Source organism: Acomys minous, assembly GCF_964271855.1.
Source record: "Acomys minous genome assembly, chromosome: 3".
Classification (NCBI taxonomy): Eukaryota; Metazoa; Chordata; class Mammalia; order Rodentia; family Muridae; genus Acomys; species Acomys minous.
In genome coordinates, this window is record NC_140485.1 from 38,679,941 (window position 1) to 38,702,796 (window position 22,856).

At 36.6% G+C, this 22,856-nt stretch overlaps 1 protein-coding gene and 1 long non-coding RNA gene across 2 annotated transcripts in view; one reads left to right on the forward strand and one right to left on the reverse strand.

Annotated features, from left to right (window-relative positions):
* METTL15 (methyltransferase 15, mitochondrial 12S rRNA N4-cytidine) overlaps nt 1-22,856 on the forward strand; it is a gene marked incomplete at its 5' end in the record, with an annotated part of 168,032 nt that overhangs the window by 31,015 nt on the left and 114,161 nt on the right. The gene's annotated exons all lie outside the window — the stretch shown is intronic.
* LOC311594919 lies at nt 179-22,741 on the reverse strand. The gene is made up of 3 exons (XR_014778248.1): nt 22,104-22,741; nt 10,989-11,098; nt 179-1,258 (listed from the first exon to the last, which is right to left on the reverse strand). It is a non-coding gene; the product is annotated as an uncharacterized lncRNA (long non-coding RNA).

A 22,856-nucleotide genomic window follows, 5' to 3' on the forward strand; every position in this document is an offset into this window, starting at 1 on the left:
ATCTATTTAGAAATGTGTCCATTTTATTTAGATTATCCAATTTTGTGGAGTACAGGTTTTTGAGGAGTACCTAATGATTCTTTGAGTCTCCTCAATTTCTGTTGTTATTTCTCCCTTTTCGTTTCTGATTTTGTTAATTTGGGTATTGTCTCACTGCCTTTTGGTGAGTTTGGCTAAGAGTTCGTCTACCTTGTTGATTTTCTCAAAGAATCAGCTCTTGGTTTTTTTTGATTCTTTGTACTGATTTCTTCATTTCTAATTTATTGATTTTAGTCCTGTGTTTGATTATGTCCTGTGATCTACTCCTCTTGCATGTGTTCACTTCTTTTTTCTTTAGAGATTTCAGGTGTGCTTTTTAAATTACCAGTATGGGATCTCTCTGGTCTGTTTAATAGGCACTTAGTGTTATGAACTTTCCTCGTAGCACTGTTTTTTATTGGGTCCCATAAGATTAGGTATGTCGTGCCTTCCTTTTCATTAAGTTCTAGGAAGTCTTTTTTATGTTTCTTTTTATTATGTTTCTTTTAAAACATATACATTTATGTTATTGCACATGAATAAAATAAACTACATACAGCAGGAAGAATCATGAGACAATCAGGAATTTTATAAATGTTACATTCAGAGTGATTTCGCTATTTGTGTTTGGCAAACTTGAAGTAAACATCTTTCCTATCATGTTGGGTCTAAACTTCTGAATGAAAATCAATATCTATCATATCTCATCTCTATTAACTTAAAATATCTATCTAGATCTAAAAACATCTTAAACCCTAACCAACTAAGCTTAATTGTAAGAGTAAACTATCTGGTCTTCAACCCTGTCAGAGACTTGAGAAGGAATAAAACTTAAATACCTGAGTGAACTGGAAGTGCAAGTTAGCAGTTTTCAAAATGAAAAAATGACTGAGACAGTTTACTGCCTGAACAGTTAGTCACCCAACACTCTCTATAATGTTGGAGCATCATCATTTTCAGCATTCTGGCCCAATATATCTGACCAACATATTTGTGAGGCAGGAACTATTGAGGACTTTCTTACCCTGTCTTGGCAGAGTTTGGCAGTAGACTCTCTCTGCATCTAAGCTTGCCCATTTCTAGGCAGAATTCTGTCTGTGGCAGAAATGAGGACAATTTTCCCAGTGGCTGGTTTGCCGCATTTGAAGCCATCTCCATAAAGAAGTTTTTTGATGCTCATCTTCTTCTTTGAGGTAGGCTTGGTGTTGCCAGGTGTTAACTTATCTTGTTGTCACAGACTCTTTAGAATAATAAAAACATCGTTAAATGCCATATTCTGTAGGTCTCTGAGCCTTTTGAAGACCTTATTTAACTATTTTAACTTATATATCTATAGAATCATATCTATCTGTTAGACATAGGATATATATTCTTGTGATAAAATTAGACTATTGTTTGACATGACCATGATTTGTTCAACTAGCAATTAGCTTGTATTACTTAATTATTCTAAATAGGCTGCAGCACCACTTTCAAGGTATTGGAAGTAAACTTTGTATCATAATTGAATTGGATGGGTATAATACCTCATATTAGAATAGAAATATATATACATATACATATATAACATATACATATATACCTCTATATACATATACATATATACACATATATACCTATATATATACATATACCTATATATATAATGTATGTGAAGAATAATCTTAGATTTGAATTCTATACCAATGTATCAGAATTAAACTTATTTTGCATCAATATACAAAATTCTGTACCAATGAATTAAAAATAACATTATTTGTGAGTAACAATTAAGGCCTTGAATTGAGTAGATTCAATTATCTACCTTTTGTTCTATCTTCCCATTATATTTCTATATCCCCTTTCTTTCTTTTCAGCTCCTATCTCCTTACCTACTAAAGAAAGATAAAGGAAAAGAGAAACGTCCTTGAATCCAACCATGTTTTCTCTCTGTATAAGATCAGTTATAACTTATAACCAATTCATGAAAATAAGCATCTATATACCAAGAGAGCAAACAGAAACCTACCCAAAACCCCTTACAGGAAATGGGACATCATTCTCTTAAGGTTTCTTTTGGCTGATTTAGGGTGAATAATACCTTTGAAGCTCCTCGTCTCCAAATTGGGAAAAATGGTTAAGCAAACCGGTGGTAGTATTTGTGGTCCAGTTTCTAAATGTTGAGAAATTCCGGTCTTAATAGGAGTCCTATGTGGGACAATCTGGACCAATTGGGATCAGAAGCTTTCTACAATGCTGTCCTGTTCTGATGGGTAACAGCAACTGAAGTGCCTGGTCCCCATACGTAGAGGATGCAGCATGTCAGTGTCCAGCATGCTGAGAGGAATGAATCCTCTCAGTTCTGATACAGCATCAGTGTCCAGTTATTTTGTTCTGAAAACATAATTTCTCACAAGCATTATACAGTTCTAACATTACAATTGTATAAGCTGTGCGGGGTGCACAGAACAATTAAGGTTGGATCTCTGCTCATTGTACGAGCAGAAGTAAGACATTTGCAAATCTTCCTTCATGCCATACTAAGAATGGCCTTGACTAGTAAGTCACAGGGAACCTGCAGCCAACATGAGGCCTTGCCTATGCATAGACATTCGTATTGCAGCCAGTCTCAGAGCTGTTCCCATGTAGTGGGATTAGCAACATAAGTTACCTGCTTGTTCTGCAGTTTGAATTCTTTGCATCCTGATAGCAGCCCCCTCATCACTATCCCCTCCCTCATCCCCTTTCCCTCCCTCTCCTGGTCTGTAGAAAGGGGAGCCCTCCTCTCCTGACATCTGACCTCAGCCTATCCAGTGTCCTCTGCACTACTTCTAACCTCTCCTCTGTGGCCTGGCAAGACCACCCTCCTAGAGGGGAAGTGAACAACATTAGGAAGCCTGGCTCCATGTCAGAAGTAGTCCCTACTCCACATATTGTGGGAGCCACAAGGACACTGTGCTGCCTGTCTACTACATCTGAGCAGAAGGTCTAAGTCCACATTATACATGCACCTTGGTTGGCACATCAGTCTCTGTATTGTAATGTTGTTAACCTGAATTAAGTGGCTAACATCTGTTTATGAGTGAGAATATGCCATGTGTGTCTTCTGGGTCTCAGTTACCTCACTCAGCATGATTGTCTCTAGTTCCATCCATTTGCCTGCAGGTTTCAAGATTTCTTTGGTTTTGACAGCTGAATAATACTCCATTGTGTAAATGAACCATAGTTTCTTTATCTATTCTTCAGTGGAGGGGCATCTAGGTTGTTTCCAGATTCTGGCTATTATAAACAAGGCTGCTATGAACATAGTTGAGCAAATGTCCTTTTTGTATGATGGACCCTCTTTAGGATATATGCTCATGAGTGGTATGACTGGGTCTTGAGGTAGAATTATTTCCAATTTCCTGAGATAGCACAAGATTTCCAAAGTGGTTGTACAACTTTGCATTCCCACCAGCAATAGAGGAGTGTTCCCCTTTCTCCACATCGTTGCCCACATGTGTTGTCTCTTGAATCTTAGATCTTAGCCATTCGAATAAGTGTAAGATAGAATCTCAGAGCTGTTTTGATTTGCATTTCCCTGATGACTAAAGATGTTGAGAATTTCTTTGTTTCTCAGCTATTCAATATTCCTCTGTTCTCTGTTTAGCTCTGTACCCCATTTTTAAAATTGGAATATTTCTCTTGGTGGTGTTTCATTTCTTGAGTTATTTATATATTTTGGATATTAGTCCTTTGTCAAATGTAGGGTGGGAGAAGATCTTTTCCCATCTGTAGGATGTTGTTTTATTCTGTTGACTGTTTCCATTGCCTTACAGAAGCTTTTCAGTTTCATGAGCTCCCATTTATTAATTGTTAATCTTAGAGCCTGTGCTATTGGTGTTCTGTTCAGGATATTGTCTCCTGTGCCAATGAGTTAAAGGCCCTTCCCTACTTTTTCTTTTAACAGATTTAGGGTGTCTGGTTTTAAGTTGAGGTCTTTAATCAATTTGGACTTTAGTTTTGTGCATTGTGATAAATGTGGGTCTATTTGCATTTTTCTACATGTAGCCATCAAGTTAGACCAGTACCATTTGTTGAAGATGCTATCTTTTTTCCATTGTATAGATTTGGCTTCTTTATCAAAAATCAAATGCCCACAGATGTGTCAACTTATTTCTGGGTCGTTGATTAGATTCTGTTGATCAACCAGCCTATTGATATGCCAGTACCATGCTGTTTTAATTAGTGTCGCTTGATATCCGGAATGGAGATTCCTCTAGAAGATCTTTTATTATATAGGATTGTTTTAGCTATTCTGAGTGTTTTGTTTTTCCATATGAAGGTGAGAATTGATCTTTCAAGGTCTGTAACGAACTGTCTTGGAATTTCGATGGGAATTGCATTGAATGTATAAATTGCCTTTCGTAGGATGGACATTTTTAGTATGATGATTCTTCCAATCCAGAAACATGGGGCCACTTTCCATCTTCTGATATCTTCTTCTATTTCTTTCTTTAGAGACTTGAAGTTTATTTTATATGTCTTTCACTTGTTTAGTTACAGTTACACCAAGATACTTTTTATAATTTGTGGCTATTGTGAAGGGTGTATTTTCCCTAATTTCTTCCTCAGCCTGCCTGTCATTTGAATAGAGCAGAGCTACAGATCTTTTTGAGTTGGCTTTGTATCCATCCTCTTTGCTGAAGGTGTTTATCAGCCACAGAAGCTCCTCAGTTGAATTTTTAGGGGCACTGATATAATCTGCAAATAGTGATAGTTTGGGAAGTCTTTAATATCTTTCTTTCTTTACTCCCTAATCCAGTGGTCAATGGGTATAGAGTTGTTCAGTTTCCATGAGTTTTTAGGCTTTCTCTTGTTGTTGAAGTCCAGCTTTAATCCTTGGTGGTCTGATAATATATAATATATTATTTCTATTTTTCTTGTATCTTTTAAGGATTGCTTTGTGACCACCTATATGAACAGTTTTGGAGAAGGTTTCATGAGGTGCTGAGAAGAAGATACATTCTTTTGTGTTTGGATGCAATATTCTGTAGGTATCTGTTAGTTCCATTTGATTCATAACATTGGTTAGTTTCATTATTTCTCTGTTTAGTTTCTATTTTGGTGATCTGTCTGGTGAGAGAAGAATGTTGAATCTTCTACTATTAACGTTTGGGTTTTTATGTGTGATTTAATATTTGGTAATCTTTCTTATATGAAAGTGGTTGCTCTTGCATTTAGAGTGTAGATGTTGTTCAGAATTTAGAGATCATCTTGGTGGATGTTTCTTTTGATGAATATGAAATGTCCTTTCCCATCTCTTTTGATTAATTTTGGCTAAAAGTCTATTTCTTTCTATATCAGAATGGCTACTACAGGTTGTTTCTTGGCTTTGTTTGCTTGGAAACCCTTTTTCTGGCCCCTTAATTTGAGGCAATTTGTTGCTCTGGTGTGTTTCTTGTATGCAACAGAATGATGGATTTTGTTTTCATACCCATTCTGTTAGCCTGTGTCTTTTTATTGGGGGAATTGTGTCCATTGATGTTGAGAGATAATAATGACCAGTGATTGTTAATTCCTGTTATTTTGATGTTGGTCCTGTTTGTGTTTGTGTGTACTTACTTGTTTTTATTTTTGCTGGTGCAGTGTTATTTATTTTCTTCATTTTCTTGGGTGTAGTAAACCTCCTTGGGTTGGAGTTTCCTTCTAGTATTTTCCATAGGGCTTGGTTTGCTGAGATATTGTTTAAATTTGGTTTTATCTTGGAATATCTTTTTTTCTTTATCTATGGTGATTGAGAGTTTTGCTGGGTATTGTAGTCTAGGTTGGTATCTGTGGTCTCTCAAAGGCTGTAAAACATCTTTCCAGGCCTTTCTAGGTTTTAGAGTCTCTGTTAAGAAGTCAGGTGTAATTCTGATAGGTCTGCCTTTTAAAGATATTTGTCCCTTTCCCTTTGCAACTTTTAATATCCCTTCTTTTTTCTGTGAATTTAGTGTTTTGATTATTATGTTGCAGGAATATTTTCTTTTCTGGTCTGGAGTTCTTTGGAGTTCTGTAGGCCTTGTGTATGTTTATAGGCATCTCCGTAAGGTTGGGGAAATAGTCTTTTGTCATTTTGTTGAAAATATGTTCTGCTCCTTGGAGCTGAGACTCTTCACCTTCTTCTTTTTCTATTATTCTTAGCTTAAGTCTTTTCATAGTATTCTAGATTCCCTGGATGTTTTGTGTCAGATTTTTAAAAAAAATTTTAACATTTTTTGACTCTTGTATTGATTTCTTCTATTTTATGTTCTACACCTGAGATTCTCTTTTCCATCTGTTGAATTCTGTTGATAATGCTTGTGTCTGTTATTCCTGTCTGTCCCCTAGGTTTTCCATCTCCAGGATTTAGTTTATGTTTTCTTTAATGATTCTCCTTACACTTTCAGGTCTTAAACAGTTTTATTCATTTCCTTTACCTGTTCAATTATGTTTTTTATATACCTTTAAGGGATTTACTCATTCCCTCTTTACAGGTTGCTACCTGTTTGGTTGTATTTTCCTGTATTTATTTAAGGTATCTATTCATTTCCTCTTTAAAAGTCACTATAATCTTTATAAGGTTGGGTTTAATGTCATCTTCTTGTGCTTTAGCTGTGTTGAGATATCCAGGCCTTGCTTAGAAGGATAGCTGGGCTATGGTAGAGCTATACTGTCCTCCTTCTTTTTAATTGTGTTAATTACTTAATTTACTTTATATTTTGGTCCTAGACCCTCTCTCTTCACCAACCAGTTCTACCCTCTCACCTTCCCCGCTTCCCCCATGCCTCAGAAAAGGGGGCTCCTCTTCCCATCCACCCTAGCTTATCAGTTCATATCAGGGCTGAGCATGTGCTCTTCCCCTGTGGCCTGGTAAGGCTACTCCATCAGAGAGAAGTAATTGAGAAGCTGGCAAGAGAGTCTGTATCAGAGAGAGCCTCTAATCCCTGACTAGAGGGCCCATGTGAAGCCTGTGCTGACCATTAGCTACATCTTCATAGGGGGCCTAGGTCCAGTTCATGAAAGGTCCTTGATTCGTGGCCTTTATCCTTCTGACTTTCCTTGGTGTTGCCCAAATGTTCCTGATGCAGGACTCCTCAGTGAGTGCCGCAGAGCATTTTGCCTGACAATGGATTTCACAGAAGAGCCCATTGCTGTGGGCTCTTCCACAGCACTGGTAGCTGTGACTCAGGTGGACCTGAATGTTCTTGTGGTTCTCCAGGCCTCTGTTCTGATGGATGTGCCTCAGGTGGATCAGACAGGTATAGAATAAGAAGTGAGGTCTCTATACTATATGTTTCTGGGGCCGCCCACAGGCCTCTTTCAGATGGCAGGCAATGGGATTCAGAGAGTGCGCAGCTCACCTCTGTTGGTTCTGTTGGCTGGGCCCCAGGTTTAGGTATTTTACTAATGTGAATTTTATGAAGAGGCATGGAGTATAATGGATATGGTCACCTGAGTTGGTCTTTATCTGTGTTCTTCTTACTATACTGCTGTTATTGATATAACCTTGAAAATGACACTTTACTTGTGTACCCTTCAGTTCTTAATATGGGAAATGAAAACCTCCAACCATATTCTCCTTCAAGGTCTTTAGAATAACAATGGATTATTTGTATTGTTTACAAGTTGATTTTATAAATTGTCTGAATATTTTTCCCAACACATTTCCTACTTTCCTGTGTGCACCTGTGTGTGTCTTGGGAAGCCGACTTTGGCTTCTGAGTCAGTAAGGCTATTGGGCAACAGCAGCAGAAGATATGCTGCTTATGGAGTGAAGTAGTAGTACTGAGTCTAGGGTGCCTTCCTTGTGTGACTTTGAATTGGCAACTCTCTCCTGAAGCCTCTATGGACCTCTGTGTTAACGCTGTTTTTATTTTCTCAGATGAAGTGACGCGATGAGAGCCATGCTCTAGCCTTTCTAGCTCTTTTTAAACTCTCACTGGCTTGTTCAGCTCAGCTGTTCTAGCCTAAACTCCTCTCCAAGCTGGCTGGCTTCTCTTGGCTTCTGACTGAATTGCTCTTCCTGGCCTCAAACTCATTCTGGCAATATTTAAATATTCTGTCTCCTTCTCATTCTCTCTGGCTCATTCTGTCTTCACCTGTGTCTAGTTTGCTGTCTCTGCAACCTGTCTCTGTTACAGTAAAAAACTCTCTGTAAAAACTCCCCCTCTCTTTTTGCATTGCTCTTAAGTAGCCCCTCTTTCCTGTCCTGTTCTCATGAAAGTTGGGCATATCCTATCACTGACTCATTCTGTCACATCTTTCTCTGATTTGTCACTTTGTCTGTCCTTGAATTAGATGTCAGTTTCAAACATTGCTGCTTCTTTCTGCAACCTAAGCTTACCTTCATAGATTGGATTAAAGGTGTGTACTAAGGGCATGCCTATGTTCCAGCCACATCATACCGTAATCCAGGGTGTGTCTGCAGCCCAGCAGACCACATAGACCTAGAAGGTCTTTGGACAGAATCCCTTGACAGAGCAGACATGTTGCTGGGCTAAAATTCCTCTATACCTCTGTAGGAAAGCCCTTCTTCATATGCATAACTATCCTTGTCTAGATTCTGGTAATCGCTTCTTTAGGTTTAGGGACTTTGAGATTTCAGTGTTTTTTCCTAACAGACCTCCAGAGAGTCTGTACTATCTCCTTTTTTGTCTAATCTTTCCACATCTTTGTAACTAATTCCTTTAAACCAGTGGTTCTCAACCTGAGGCTCACAACCCCCACTATATCCAAAAACATTAACCTTAGAGTTCATAACAGTAGCAAAATTAGTTATGAAGTAGCAACAAAATAATTGTATGGTTGGAGTTTATCACAACATAAGTAATTTCACTGAAGGGGATTCAGAATTAGGAAGGTTGATACCCACTGTTTTAAACTCTCCTTTTATTATCAAGTTTGTGCATGTAGAATGCTATTCTTACAAGACTTTTGACTGAATACATTTGATTTTCTTGAGGTGACTTGTTACTCTTCTATATGGAAGTTTTATAGACTTAAGTGTGTTGTCAGGAGTCGGCCTAAAATGGACTCCTATCAAGTATTTTGGTTATCAGTAATCACCATTATCTTTTATTTAATTTAACTGAAAGAGGCATGTGTGGATGAATGTATGTGTGCACCTTTCCTTGCCTTACAATTAGTGAGAGCTCAGGAATAGCTGACTCACTTTGTTACTTAAGTCATCATCTTTCAGATTAATATGTGGCAAATCACCTCAACATTCATGAGGGTGGGTGTTAAATTTTTATTTATTATTTTTGGCTGTTGCTTTTTTTTTTTGTTTTTGCCCTTTCCTTGGCAGCCATGAGGAATCCTTAAAGAGTTCTAAAGTAAGGAATTACATGGTTAAATATCCATTTTTATATGTCACTTATATAGCAGCAGTTGGCTCTTTCTTTCCATCATGTTTTCTGGATCAAACTCAGTCACCAGGTGGATGATCTTGGCAGAATGTGCCATTACCAGCTGAGCCATTTCATCTGCTCGTGACTTGAAGTTTTGAATTGGGGAGGCAATCTTGATAGAAATTTGCCTGATATGCACAGTAATTAACTGCTTTGTAAGGTTCATGTATCTAGTATAACACTATACCCCACAAATATATACTATTATTAAAGGTCAATTCAATACATCTCATGCTATGAATAATGCTGTTTTACTTCAGACATTAACTGCTCCCTCTGTTCCTTCATAAGTAGACACAACAACTCATACAGAATTTAGGCCATTTATCTTGTGGCTAAGCATTTGTGCTATCCAGGGTATTTAGTATTCTTTTATCTCATTTGTTAAGTCCCAGTGGCATCCTCAGTTCTTTCTTACACACAACCCGAACACATTTTTGGAATGCCCCATTGAGCTTTCCTAAATTGGATGAAGGAAGGCACAGAACACTGTGTGAGTGAGACCTATGGAGAAGGGTTGTGTTTTACAGTGACTAGTGTGATAGGAATGTGAGCCTGAGAATCATATGGCAATCATATTTCAAAGATGATTCCTGAATATAAAGGAGTCTACAGTTACATAAAATGAGTGTGGTACAAGGTAGTAAGAATTTCTTCCCCTCTCAGTGACTTGTCTACATTGCCTCTTGTGCTAAGATACTCTTCTTCAAGTCATCTGATTTCCTTCATATGGTTAAAAAATTAGTGGCTTAATTGAGAATGCTTAATTAGATTTGGTAAACAGTATAATTTCACAATAAGTTTTTTTCACTAATTAGCTTGCCTTTTCTGTCTATACTTCCAGGCATTTATCCTTCATGTAAATGCAAGCACAAAAGCTACCATTTCCCATGTGAATGCTTATTTCTCTAATTTTTCTTGCTATAAATAAGTCTGTTGCATAAAATGTAATCATTACATTTTTATGTATGTTTATGAGTAAAGTCAAGTACACTGATCCCAATGTGGTCAGTTAAGATGATCATTCCATTTTTAAAAATATGATAATTTTTTTTTAAAAATTAAAATTTTATTAAACCTGTATGTGCACACACTTGCACTCATATGCCAAGGTATGTATATGGGAGGTTGGAGAACAACTGTGTGGAATCGGTTGCTTCTCTCTTTTCACCTTTTCATAGATTTCAGGGAGGTCACTCCACTTCAGCCATAAGGGATTTAGCTGCTGAGTTATCCCACAGCTCCAGACTTAAACAGTCTTTTAATAGAATCATCTTTGGCTGATTTAAACATATTTTTTTTCTGTTGTTCTGAAAGAATTTTCTCATTGGTAGTAGTTTACTTCATGTGAACTTAATCAATCGTAAGTGTCACTTTGAAAAGGTAAATGCTATAAACATAGTCTAATGAGGCTAAGTTTAAATTAGGTTTAAATTGTGCTTTATTTGAATTAGGTGGTTTTTATAATGTGGAGTCAAAGAACGATAAAATAATTGATCGTTTATACACAGATTTAAACAAGATCTCATTTTTTAGCTTCATTTGTACAATAAAATCTATAATAAATATTAGTAGTACCTGAAGTTTGCAGGCTCTGTGAAATATATTCTGTTTCAGTCTCTTTCCTAGAAGAAATAGCTCTGCCATGGAAGTCACTGTGAAAAGCATTGTTATGCTTCTTGGATCTCCTGGTAGAGAAGCCAGAGTTGTTAAAATGAAACCTCTTTTATATTCTGTAAAGGTCATAGCAAAAGATATAGTCTTTAAATAGAACACTGTAATACTGGTCACATAACTCGCTTGAATAATTCTGTGTAATTATATCACAATCATATGCATGGGTGATACGTCTTTATTAAGTTACTTTTCTTCAATATTAAAGTGTGTATTATTATGTGAGAAAAATTATATATTTCACAAAATCCAATTTATTCTTGTTCTTTAACATTAGAACATTAGCCTGTGTTAAATAAGTAGAATGTATCAATTTCATTTATCATATTCTTAAAAATTAATCAGTTATACCAATTTTATTAATTGATATAATCATGTCAGTTAATTAATTTTTATGCTTTTTTGCACTGCTGTACTAAGGTTCAAACCTAATTCTTATGCATGGTGATGGAAGGTTTTTCCCATGGAGCTGCATCTCTACTCTTTCAGCTGCCTGTAAATTCATCTTGTGGGAGCTTATCGTGTGAGATTTTCATAAGTTACTCTTGAGTTTATATTTACCCGTGGTGAAAGGAGTTTTCCAGTGACTTTATGATTCACTTTGGTGAATGGCTGCTTATAGACCGTTCCAGCATCTTCTTCATGTCTAGCACATAATTTGGTTGTTCTTTTTTTTTTTTCCTCCTTTATTAATTTATTCTTGTTACATCTCAATGGTTATCCCATCCCTTGTATCCTCCCATTCTTCCCTCCCTCCCATTTTCCCCTTATTCCCCTCCCCTCCCCTATGACTGTTCCTGAGGGGGATTACCTCCCCCTCTATATGTTCATAGGGTATCAAGTCTCTTCTTGGTAACCTGCTGTCCTTCCTCTGAGTGCCACCAGGTCTCCCCCTCCAGGGGACATGGTCAAAGGTGAGGCACCAGAGTATGTGAGAAAGTAATATCCCACTCTCCACTTTACTGTGGAGAGTGTTCTGTCCATTGGCTAGATCTGGGTAGGGGTTTAAGGTTTACTGCCTGTATTGTCCTTGGCTGGTGCCTTAGTTTGAGCGGGACCCCTGTGCCCAAATCTGCCTATCATAATGTTCTCCTTGTAGGCTTCTAGGACCCTCTGGATCCTTCTACTTTGCCTTTTTCCCATGATTCTCTCATCTAGAGTCCCACTAGAATGTCCTCTCCTCTGTCTTAGTTTCCTGGTAAGTGAAGGCTTTCGTGGGACATGCCCCTTGTGCTAATATGCAGATATAAGTGAGTATATACCATTTGAGTCTTTCTGCTTCTGGGTTAACTCACTCATTATGATCTTTTCTAGCTCAATCCATTTATCCACAAATTTTGGGAATTCCTTGTTTTTAATAGCTGAATAGTATTCCATAGTGTATATGTACCACAGTTTCTTTATCCATTCTTCTATTGAGGGACACTTAGGCATTGCTGGTGGGAATGCAAACTAGTACAACCACTTTGGAAATCTATCTGGTGCTATCTCAGAAAAATGGGCATAGGGCTTCCTCAAGACCCAGCTATTCCACTCCTTGGAATATACCCAGAAGATGCTCCAGCACACAGCAAGAAAATTTGCTCAACCATGTTCATAGCAGCCTTATTCATAATAGCCAGAATTTGGTTGTTCTTAACAGGATCCTGAAAACTTCCATCAGAGCGTAAAAGCTTGTATATTGTGCTAAGACCATGGGACAGTGTTCATCAACACTCGCTGTAAAAGCCCAGTGCCCTGTGCACAATTCCCAAGGCCCATGTATAGGTGAAGGAAATGAAACTGCTCCACATAGTTGTCTCTGTCCTCCATACATGTACAGTGGCACATGTCACAGTTCATCATGCATTTTAAGACACACACACACAAATAAGTGAAAATAAGTAAATAGATAAATGAACTTACATTCTGTCTCTTTACTGCTGTATGTAGCAATCTAATTAGATTTGTTTGAGCTTGAAGCTCTGCATTAATATTTATTCATAAGGGTCGTTATGCTGAGGAGAGGCTGCGTTTTTTTGACTCAGTGCTCATCTTCTCAAATTTGTAAACTGAGAGACTTATTATAATGATAATGCATACGGAGTTTAATTATAGATTCTAACTCCTAACAAATAAAACATTCAATGGTGATAATTTTAAAAATATGTCATAGGGATTGCCATCCTCAACTGGGGGTATTACTTAAAGTTTCTGATTTCTTTCATTATTTATCTAGAAAATTCATAGAGATGTTGCTCCTGCTCACATCTAATTATTCTCCTTTTATTCATTATTGTGTATTATTTTCATCAGCACAGCTGTGCCTGCTTTGACATTGGGCTTTCCTTGCAGTGGAGGATAGGGGAAATGAGGAGCCTAAATCCTTGTAGTTCTGATGACTTAGGACAGGAAGGTCAGAGAACATTGCCCACAGCGTACAGCAATATTTTTGTCATGTAACTGAGTTTAAATTTTCCTTCTCATTTAACCAATAAAAATCATGCCCTGATCATTACTGAGTGGGGTAAGGAGGGTAAGCCTGCTTGAGATATTAAAGTCTGTTGACTTTGACTAGACCTTTTGGACTGACTTCTATGTTGGTCCACAGCAGGTCTCTTTGCAAAGTCTTTACTGACATTTTTGTTCCAAGTTAGGTGCATCTGTATCGGGATCTGATATGTTATTATCTTCTTTTCTACTGCTGTGATAATTTAATTGAATGAGGTCCCTAATGTGCTCCAACCTCTAGAAGCCTGGGAAACAAGCTAAACAGTGTGTCTCCAGTAAGTACTAGGTTATCGTTTAAGTAATGGGACTCAGTAAATATTTTTTAATTAACCCAGACAGGTATTCTCATTAGGCTCATTAGGTTGCATTTGTATATACCAACATGTCTTGCTTAGCTTATTGTCAAAATATATAGACATGCTCATTAGCAAGTACCATAAAATCTCTAAACTCCAGATCCTTCTCTGAAGTTATGACTTTGAACTGTCACTTAATATCCATAAAAAACATGGGGGGGGCAGATAAAAAAATGTATGAAGGACTTCACAGTTCTTGTACTGTATCAGGGTGATATTCCTAATTTTTTTTTTTTTTTACCGAACCATGGTTCATTGTTACTCTATAGCTCTTACTGAGGGCCTTTAAAACTAATGTAACTTTTGAACTCACTATTTTGTTTACTGCTTTTATTAAAGGGAATAACCATTTCCTGTCATATGCTTTGAGTAATAATCATGCCATTGATTAGTCATACCACTGATTTTGATATACTTTTTAAATATTGCCTGGCTTTATTGCCATCTCTTTTTACCATTCTCATTTCTTTGCCCTTTTACTTTGTTTTAAATTATACTTGAAAATTATTTCATTTTTCAGAACAGATCTCTATGTCCAAAAATCATATGAATTATAAAGTTAATAATGTTTTCTTACCTAGTCTTAGACATCTTTTACTATCAATGCTAAGGGAGTTTTGTGCTTTTGAACCTTGTATTGAGGTATCCTTATTTTACTTTGAAAAATTATCAATGATATGCTTTAAAGATAATGCTGCCAAATAATGTAGCAGTTTCCAGAATGATAGAGTGGCCTATATATCCCTTTTAACATTAGAACCTCAGAGGATAAAAGGCTAATTCATATCAAGAAATAATCTTCTCCGTGTCAATTTATAAGCACTTATCAACCCTTGGCACTACTCCCAAAAATAATTTATAATTCTATGATTGCCATAGGACTAAGACTATTATTGTGGTATTATTGCTTTATTATCAAGAATATTAGACATACATGCAAGCAAGTGTTGTTAAAGAGAATGTTTATCTTTTTATAAAGTCAAGTTCTGAAAAATAATCTCAGGACATAAAAACTTACATTATTTTAGATTTAGTGTTAGCTATGTCTCTCAGTGGATCGTCTATATTCTCCAATATGTTAAGACTGTCTGTGGCTTCCTCAACACACTGCATTTTCTGAAAAGAGGATCCTTTTTGTGTTCCTTTTAGGAAATGAACTCTTATTCTTTTTTTTTTTTTTACCATGTTGTGTCTAACCAATCTTTCCACTCCAAAGTATTTAAAAACCTCAAAAATTTTTTGTTATATATCTTTGTGCTTTTGTAAAGTGAATTAGGTGAAATCACATTTGATGGGACAAGCAAGTATTGTTTTAAAGGAGGAAATGGGGGAGGGTTCAACTAAGAAGCAGGGAGAGAGGCTAACAGAAAGAAAAAGGGAGGAAGAGGAATAAATGACACTAAGGATGTTTGAAATGTCATAGGGACACAATATTTTATGTTTGATTAAAAATATATAATGTATATGTGTGTAAGTGTGTGTGTATGCACACACAGACACACAAACATAAAAAGCTTGAATAAAGTTACAACACATGGGATGATAATTCTCCCTACAAGAGCTATAGACTGTTTTAAAAACAAAAGCAAAACAATTTACTGCCAGAATGAGAAACCGCTCCTTGAATTGTTGGTCAAAGGATTCTAAGTGATTCCCCATATAATATAAACTATTTCCATTGCCTTTTTTTTTTTTAACCTTCCAGAACTTGAAGGTAAGACCCTATTGCTGAAGATTCTACATACTTTTGACATAAGACTTGGAGGAATTCAACTGTAATTGACTTAGAAGGCTTCTCCCTGAAGAATGGCTCTCATAGTATTGAATAGTGCTATTGAAGATGTCACAGGAGAGAAGCAATCAACAATATCCGCAGCTGTTAAGCCTAGGCAACACAATTACCAGTGTCTCTTGATATCTCCAAGGGTGTAATAATGGCACTTTTACCTTGGATCAGTCTTCTCCTACTCCCTGATAGATTATCTAATCTTTAGTAGTCGGCCCTACACACCTTCACATAAGGGCAAAACCAAATGGACTGAACAGGAAACACACACACACACACACACACACACACACACACACACGTGTGTACACAAACAAGGATATAACAAGAAAGAAGAGGTAATGACCGTGGGAGGAAGTAGGACGTCTTGGAGAGTGAAAAGGGAGGGATAGAAATTATGTAACTATGGTACTTATGTATGGGACTATCAAAGCAAAATAAAACCGACCAACAAACCAACTAAATCTTTGAGTTAAAAACAAGAAAATAACTTTAAATTATTGGTTGGCATTTTTAAAAATAGAATTTCCTTTAAAGAACAATTTAAAAGATGTGGGCTAATTCTAGCATAGTTATCTTGAATTGTACTAAGAACAAACTAAATATGAAATCAATACATGAAAATTATTAGTTGATAGTTTTAGGATTTTGCTCATGTTTAAATTTTGTTTCCACTGCTATTTTAGGGAGCTATGTATTTTATACTATTTTAGTATGATGACTAGGTAAGCTTTAATAGTTGTGTTATTTATTACCTCTATGTAACTTTAAATGTAGTTTTATAGATATATTTGCAAAACTTACTTCTAAGCAATGGATTTATTGTTTTGTTAACAAATCAAAGTTCTCGAGCTATTTCTGACTGATGAAAGTTTCTGGAAGGTTGTCTCATATCCTCCTGGCCATCTAAATTTATCACAGGGCTTTAACTAAGAAGGCTGGTGAACCCTCTTTCCTTTTGATCTTGCGTCCTGGCGGGTGCTTGGATATTTCTTGTGTAGGAAAAGTTTCGGTGGATGAGTCAGTGCACTGAGTCATAGGCAGCATGAAGCCTCTAGTGCTCTATACTAACTAATTGGAAACACTTTCAAAATTAATTAAGGCACAGTTGTCAGCTCAGTGCTACTGATTGACATCCCACCAAAGTATTTTGTCTTTTGGCAACTTGCTTAATTGTTCTTTCAAATTTAGTGTTTTGTTTTGCTTCATGAATTTTAAAAAATGTGTTGAATAGACCTATACTTACCATGTTGCTTTCTTCAGTGCCCTTTATAAAACCTGTGCTGTTTGCATTTAATTTTTTGGTACCTTTTTTCCCTTAAAAATACTCAACACAATTCATTTTATTTTTATCTTGTTAATTTATCAGTCTGTAAGAGAAGTCTTTTATGCTCCACAGAAACCAGTTCCTGCAATAATAGTGTATTGATTTGTCTCAGAAGAGCCCACTCTCCAACTATCACTGTGGATTTTATTTAATAAGAAAATTAAATGGATTACTGATTCCTTTACATTGCAGTAATTTGATTTAATAAAGTCATTAAAAATGACATGTATTTGGAAGAGTGTTTCTTCATTGGGCTTGTATTTGTTTGAAGGAAGGTATTTTATTTACATACAAGATTTTGCAAAGGGATTGATTAGCAACAACAGGAAGATATTTTGGCTGAAGGGGCAAGTATCTTCTGGCAAGATGATAAAATACTAGAGTGAAAAAGTGAGGAAAATGTGAACAAAGAGAAGAAAACTCACAAATAAGTTGCCAGGAGTTTTCAGGTACTTTATACTTTGTTTCTATAGTTCTTCCTGTTATCTTCCAGGGATGGAAATTATGTGCCAATATAAAATGCAGTACTTGACTCCTACCAAGTTGATAAACTTAACATCCTCAGTTGTACCTGTTGAGATATACGATAGCATTTAGCATGTGGTTCAAGCCAATCTGGCATTTTTCTGAGAAATGTTTTAGAAGAGCATTTGTTCTAGCAAAACTATATACTAAGATCAATTCTCTCTCCTCCCTTCTCCCTCTCAATTTCCCACCCCCAACTCTTTCTTTTATGTTGGAGATGAAAGGTCCAAAGGCCTTAGAAATGGTATTTTACCACCGAGCCTTATGCTCACCCTGTCTCTCTCTCTCCCCTCCCTTCCCCTGCCTCTCTCCAGAATGGACTCTATGTAGCTCCTGATTGTCTAGGGGGACCTTTGCCCCTTACTACTGCTGCCTCTACGTCCTGTATGGGAGGGTTAATGTGCCACCCTGCTTTCTTTCAGCTATCTTTTATTCATTCCCTAGTATTTTTGAACTATTCAATTGAAACTGAGATATATTTCACAATTGGTGACATATCACAAATTAATTTGTAGCCAGTATCTTTTCTTCATGGCATTTAAAATTAATACTGGAACACATTTTCCTTTACAACCTTTTTCCCCCCTACTATGTCTTCATAATATTTTTTAAGTTATAGCTTAGTCTTAACTATATTCTGTATTACTTATCTTTAATTTCTTCTATTATATCTTGGTATATAGTTATTTAAAAAGGTATGCTGTCTAGTTTTATGAAGCCTTGACACAAGCTGGAGTCATCTGAAAGGAGGGAACTTCAATTGAAAAAACGCCTCTATAAGACTGGTCTATAAGGCAGGCTTGTAGGACATACTATTTTAATATTAGTGATTCATGTAGGAGGGCCCATTTCATTGTGGGTGGTACCACCTCTGAGCTGGTGGTCTTGGGTACTGTAAGAAAGTCAACTGAGTAGCCATGAAGAACAAATCAGCAAGCAGCTCTTTTTTTATGGACTTTGCATAAACGTCTTTCTCCAGATTCCTGACCCTTTGAATAGCCTTTGATGATGAACTGTGATATGGAAGAATAGGTGAAATGAATTATTTCTTTCCCAGGTTGATTTTGGTCATGGTGTTTTATCACTGCAATAGGAACCCTAACTTATCTAATACACTGGGTCTCTGGAATCTTAGTCTCTGTTTCTCTGTCTGTATTCTTCTGTCTTATGATATTGAACAATTTGACAATTTTGTGTATAAGGTCAGAATTGCAAGGGGAAAACAATTAATTTCTGGCATATTGTGACATTTAAAAATTAGTAGACTAAGGGAATCTTATTTCTATATTTTATGCGGACACCTTACAAAAGTATGATTTTCATCTTGAATAATCAGGAAAGAAAGAAGGAACTACCATTTTCTGCTTTTTTAGACTCTGGCCAATAGGTTTGGGCACCAATTATAAAGGAACTTACTTTGGACCACCAGCTCCCAAATAATGACATGGAGTTTTTATTAATATGAAAGCTCGGCCTTAGCTTAGGCATGTTCCAAACTAGCTCTTATAACTTAAATCAGCCCATTTATAGTAATCTATATTCTGTCATGTTACCTCTGAGTATCTTTGTCACTGCACCTGTTCTTTCCTTTGAGTCTGGGTGGCAACTCCTTCTGCCTCAGGTTCCTTCCCAGATTTTCTTTTTTTTTTTGTATTAATTTATTCTTGTTACATCTCAATGGTTATCCCATCCCTTGTATCCTCCCATTCTTCCTTCCCTACCATTTTCCCCTTACTCCCCTCCCCTATGACTGTGACTGAGGGGGACTTCCTCCCCCTTTATATGCTCATAGGGTATCAAGTCTCTTCTTGGTAACCTGCTGTCCTTCCTCTGAGTGCCACCAGGTCTCCCCCTCCAGGGAACATGGTCAAAGGTGAGGCACCAGAGTATGTGAGAAAGTCATATCCCACTCTCCACTCAACTGTGGGGAATGTCCTGTCCATTGGCTAGATCTGGGTAGTGTCCTGTCCATTGGCTAGATCAGATTTCTTATCTCTGCCAGAAGTCCTGCTTATCTTCTTCTGCCTCTGGTACTGGTTGTTTAGCTCTATTAAACCATTCAGAAGGTGAGAGAAATGTATGTTTACAAAATATGATGTAGGTGTTGAGCAATTTGAATAACAAACCCAGAGTCTAGACAGCACTCAGCTATTTGGTGGTACAGAGTTAACACCCATCACACGCTTCTCACAGTGTACAGAAATGTCAGCCTAACATTGTCCTTTCTTTCTGTGTCTGCCATCTTTATTTTGCCCTCTCATGGAAATTTAGGCTCTATTGTCAGTTGTATGTTTTATCAGGATTGTTTATTCTGTCTTGTAATAATCAATGATGGCTACCCAGTTGCTTTTTTTTTTTCATTTTTGTAATGCTGCTTTTAAATATTTTAAATGATTTTTTGTATGTTTCAGTGTTTTGCCTGCATGTATGTGTGTGCACGATGCTTGGTACCTGTAGAGGGCATTGGATTTCCTAGAACTAGAGTTATAGATGCTTATGAGCTGATGTGTGGATGCTGGGAACCAAGCCTGCATCCTCAAGAGCTGCCAATACCCTTAACAAATACATCATGTATCCAGTCCCTAACATCTTGCTTCTTGAGCCCTATTTTTACTAGTTTTTATTTTTTCCCACACAAAGAAACCTTCTTAAGTTTTTGGCTGTTTATACCTAAGTTAAAGTATCCTCTTTTAGTTGTGTTATTTTTTTGTTACTATAAGACTTAATTGTCTTTATTATATCACAAAGATTGTAGAAATACTAATTTCATTGTATGTTTTCCCAATTTCTTTATTTCTTGTGTGTGTGGTGCTTGTATCTGTGGTTTATGCTGATAGTGGTCAGTCCAGTCCACGCCTTTTTGAGTTTGTTTTTGTTCCTACTGTATAGGTAGCCCTCATGGAAATTAAGGATTTTTAAGGATACAATCATCTTAGGAAAGTATGTTATCTCATAATTACTTACATTCATGTCACATAATGGGGATTTAAAATATATTACACTGAATCAAAATTTATAGAAAATGTGATTAGAAGTGAAATTGGTACCAGATTGTGTAGTACTTTGACTGTTAGACTAGCACTATTAGACTAAGATAGCATTTGAGAAAATGAATAATTAGCTTTAAGTTAAACCTAAAATTGAAAATTTCAAGTAGCTTAGTACTTTATTACCAGCATCAATAATACTAGAATTCAGTGTCTTTTCTGACTATTTTAGCTATAGCATTTTGTGGGAAAATATTTTCAGTTGAGTTAATTTGACATTGTAATGTATTTAACAAATAGTATCATGCACTGAGATGACAATAAGATGCCAGAAATACTAGAATCTGGTGTGTGTGTGTGTGTGTGTGTGTGTGTGTCGTTTTCTGTGTGGGTAGTAAATAATGAGTGTTGAAACACCAAATATGCAGCAGTCTAGACCACTTAGATATGTTATCGTATACACCCCAGCGTGGCCATTCTGTAATTTAGAGCATCTAAACTGAAAGATAAGAAACTAGGACTCTGGTCCACACTTTGATTTTACAAACTATCTCTTTGAAGACACAATTGCTTTATAAATAGAATGATATATTTATATTAGATAATTATATATTGCTTTTGACTATAAAATACAAAATTTATCAAGGATAGACTAGGGATGCTTCTATAAGTTTAATGACTGAGTCTATAATATAAACTCACAATTGACTGGTAAAGAAAAACAAACTTAATATGCTTTTTGTTATAACTTATTATAAGTATAGAAGCTATATGCTTGCAGTACGGGACTGAAACAGGCAAGCAAGATAGTTTAATCTTAGAACTAAACAGAAGGACAGAGGCTGGGCTTCTGTGCTACAGGAGGTGGTAGCAGGCTCTGGAACGTTATGGGGAGAATGTGCAAACTGAGAGAGATGGCTGCTTGTGAGGATGAGCTCTTCTGTGTAACAGATACTTGTGAGTGTCTTTGCTTGTCATATCCATAATCTCTTCCCTTTGTGAAAGGATCTTTCTTAATCAGGACAGCTGATGTCAGGCACAATAGCCTGAGCTGTGCACTAGAGTAGATCCACATTCTTTTCTTCTAGTGAAAGGTAGTCTTTGAATGTTAAGCCTGTGTTTGCAGATGACTGCAGTTCTCTGAATTACCATCTTGAAATATGCCAAAGAAATATTTGCCAGTGTGATTCCCACGTTGGCTTATGGAGAACACAAATGGGAGCATTGGTGTTAGCTCTGTGCTCTGTTTTAATGGATTTCCTAAACTGAATTGGTTAATGTCTATGTTGGATTTATCTGCTTCCAATGGAGCAATTGTTTTTTTTTCTATAAAAGAATCTATATGGGAATTCAGTGTAACAAAACACTTAGTAGAGAGCATTTAAATACATTGACATTTTTTAAATTCAGTCAGTGGAGAAAACTGAGATAAGACACATCTTAGTTCCTTTACAATTACAGAACATTTGTTGCTTCATCAAGGCAAACGAAGAAGGCATTCTGAAAAAGAAATTGAGTAGTATTTGTTAACTTTTACCCTGGACTTACCAAGGCCAATGTAGTCTCCTTACTTTCATACAATACTCAGAGTGGAAACCCAGTCTCATGCAGGTTAAATTTCTCAGGCAGACAGTCATTGAGTCCTGGCCAGATTGGACTTACAAGATTTGATCAGTCCTTCCTGCCTCGTCACTTAAGAGTCTTTCCCAGCATCTTCCTGCTTTATTGCCAGAACAATGCTAAGACTATTTTAAAGATACTTTCTGTGATGTCATAGTACTGACTTTTCTTTGGCCTGGTCTCTGTTGTACTCTTGTTTCTCTGTCTTCTCTTTCCTCTTGCTGCCTGTTTACACTCTAGAAACAGGTTTGTGTTGAAGCTATCAGGAGAAAAAGGGGATTGGCTTGATATCTTCATACTAACAACTCACTATTACTTAGTAATTACTTAGTAAACATAACTAAGGCTATTTATTATGTTTAATTACTATAGCGGAGGGAGGCAGAAAAAAATAAAAAGGAATATGGTAAGAGTGTTATGTTGGAAAAGGTGGGAAGCTTTTTAAAAATGAAAATTCTTTCTCCTTCATGTATGCTTTTCCAGAGCAGGTAAAAGGTAGTCAGATGTCTCTAATATTGTGTCATTTAATTCTGTGAAATGGAGATATAGTCCTGTCACTGCTAGTTCTTGATAATTTGGAAGTCCTACCCCTTAGGCCTGGAATGTTGAAAACAATCAGATATTTGTGTTTGAGTTGGGACTTTAGTTTTCTTTTCCTATAGGTCTTTACTTTTCCAAGGT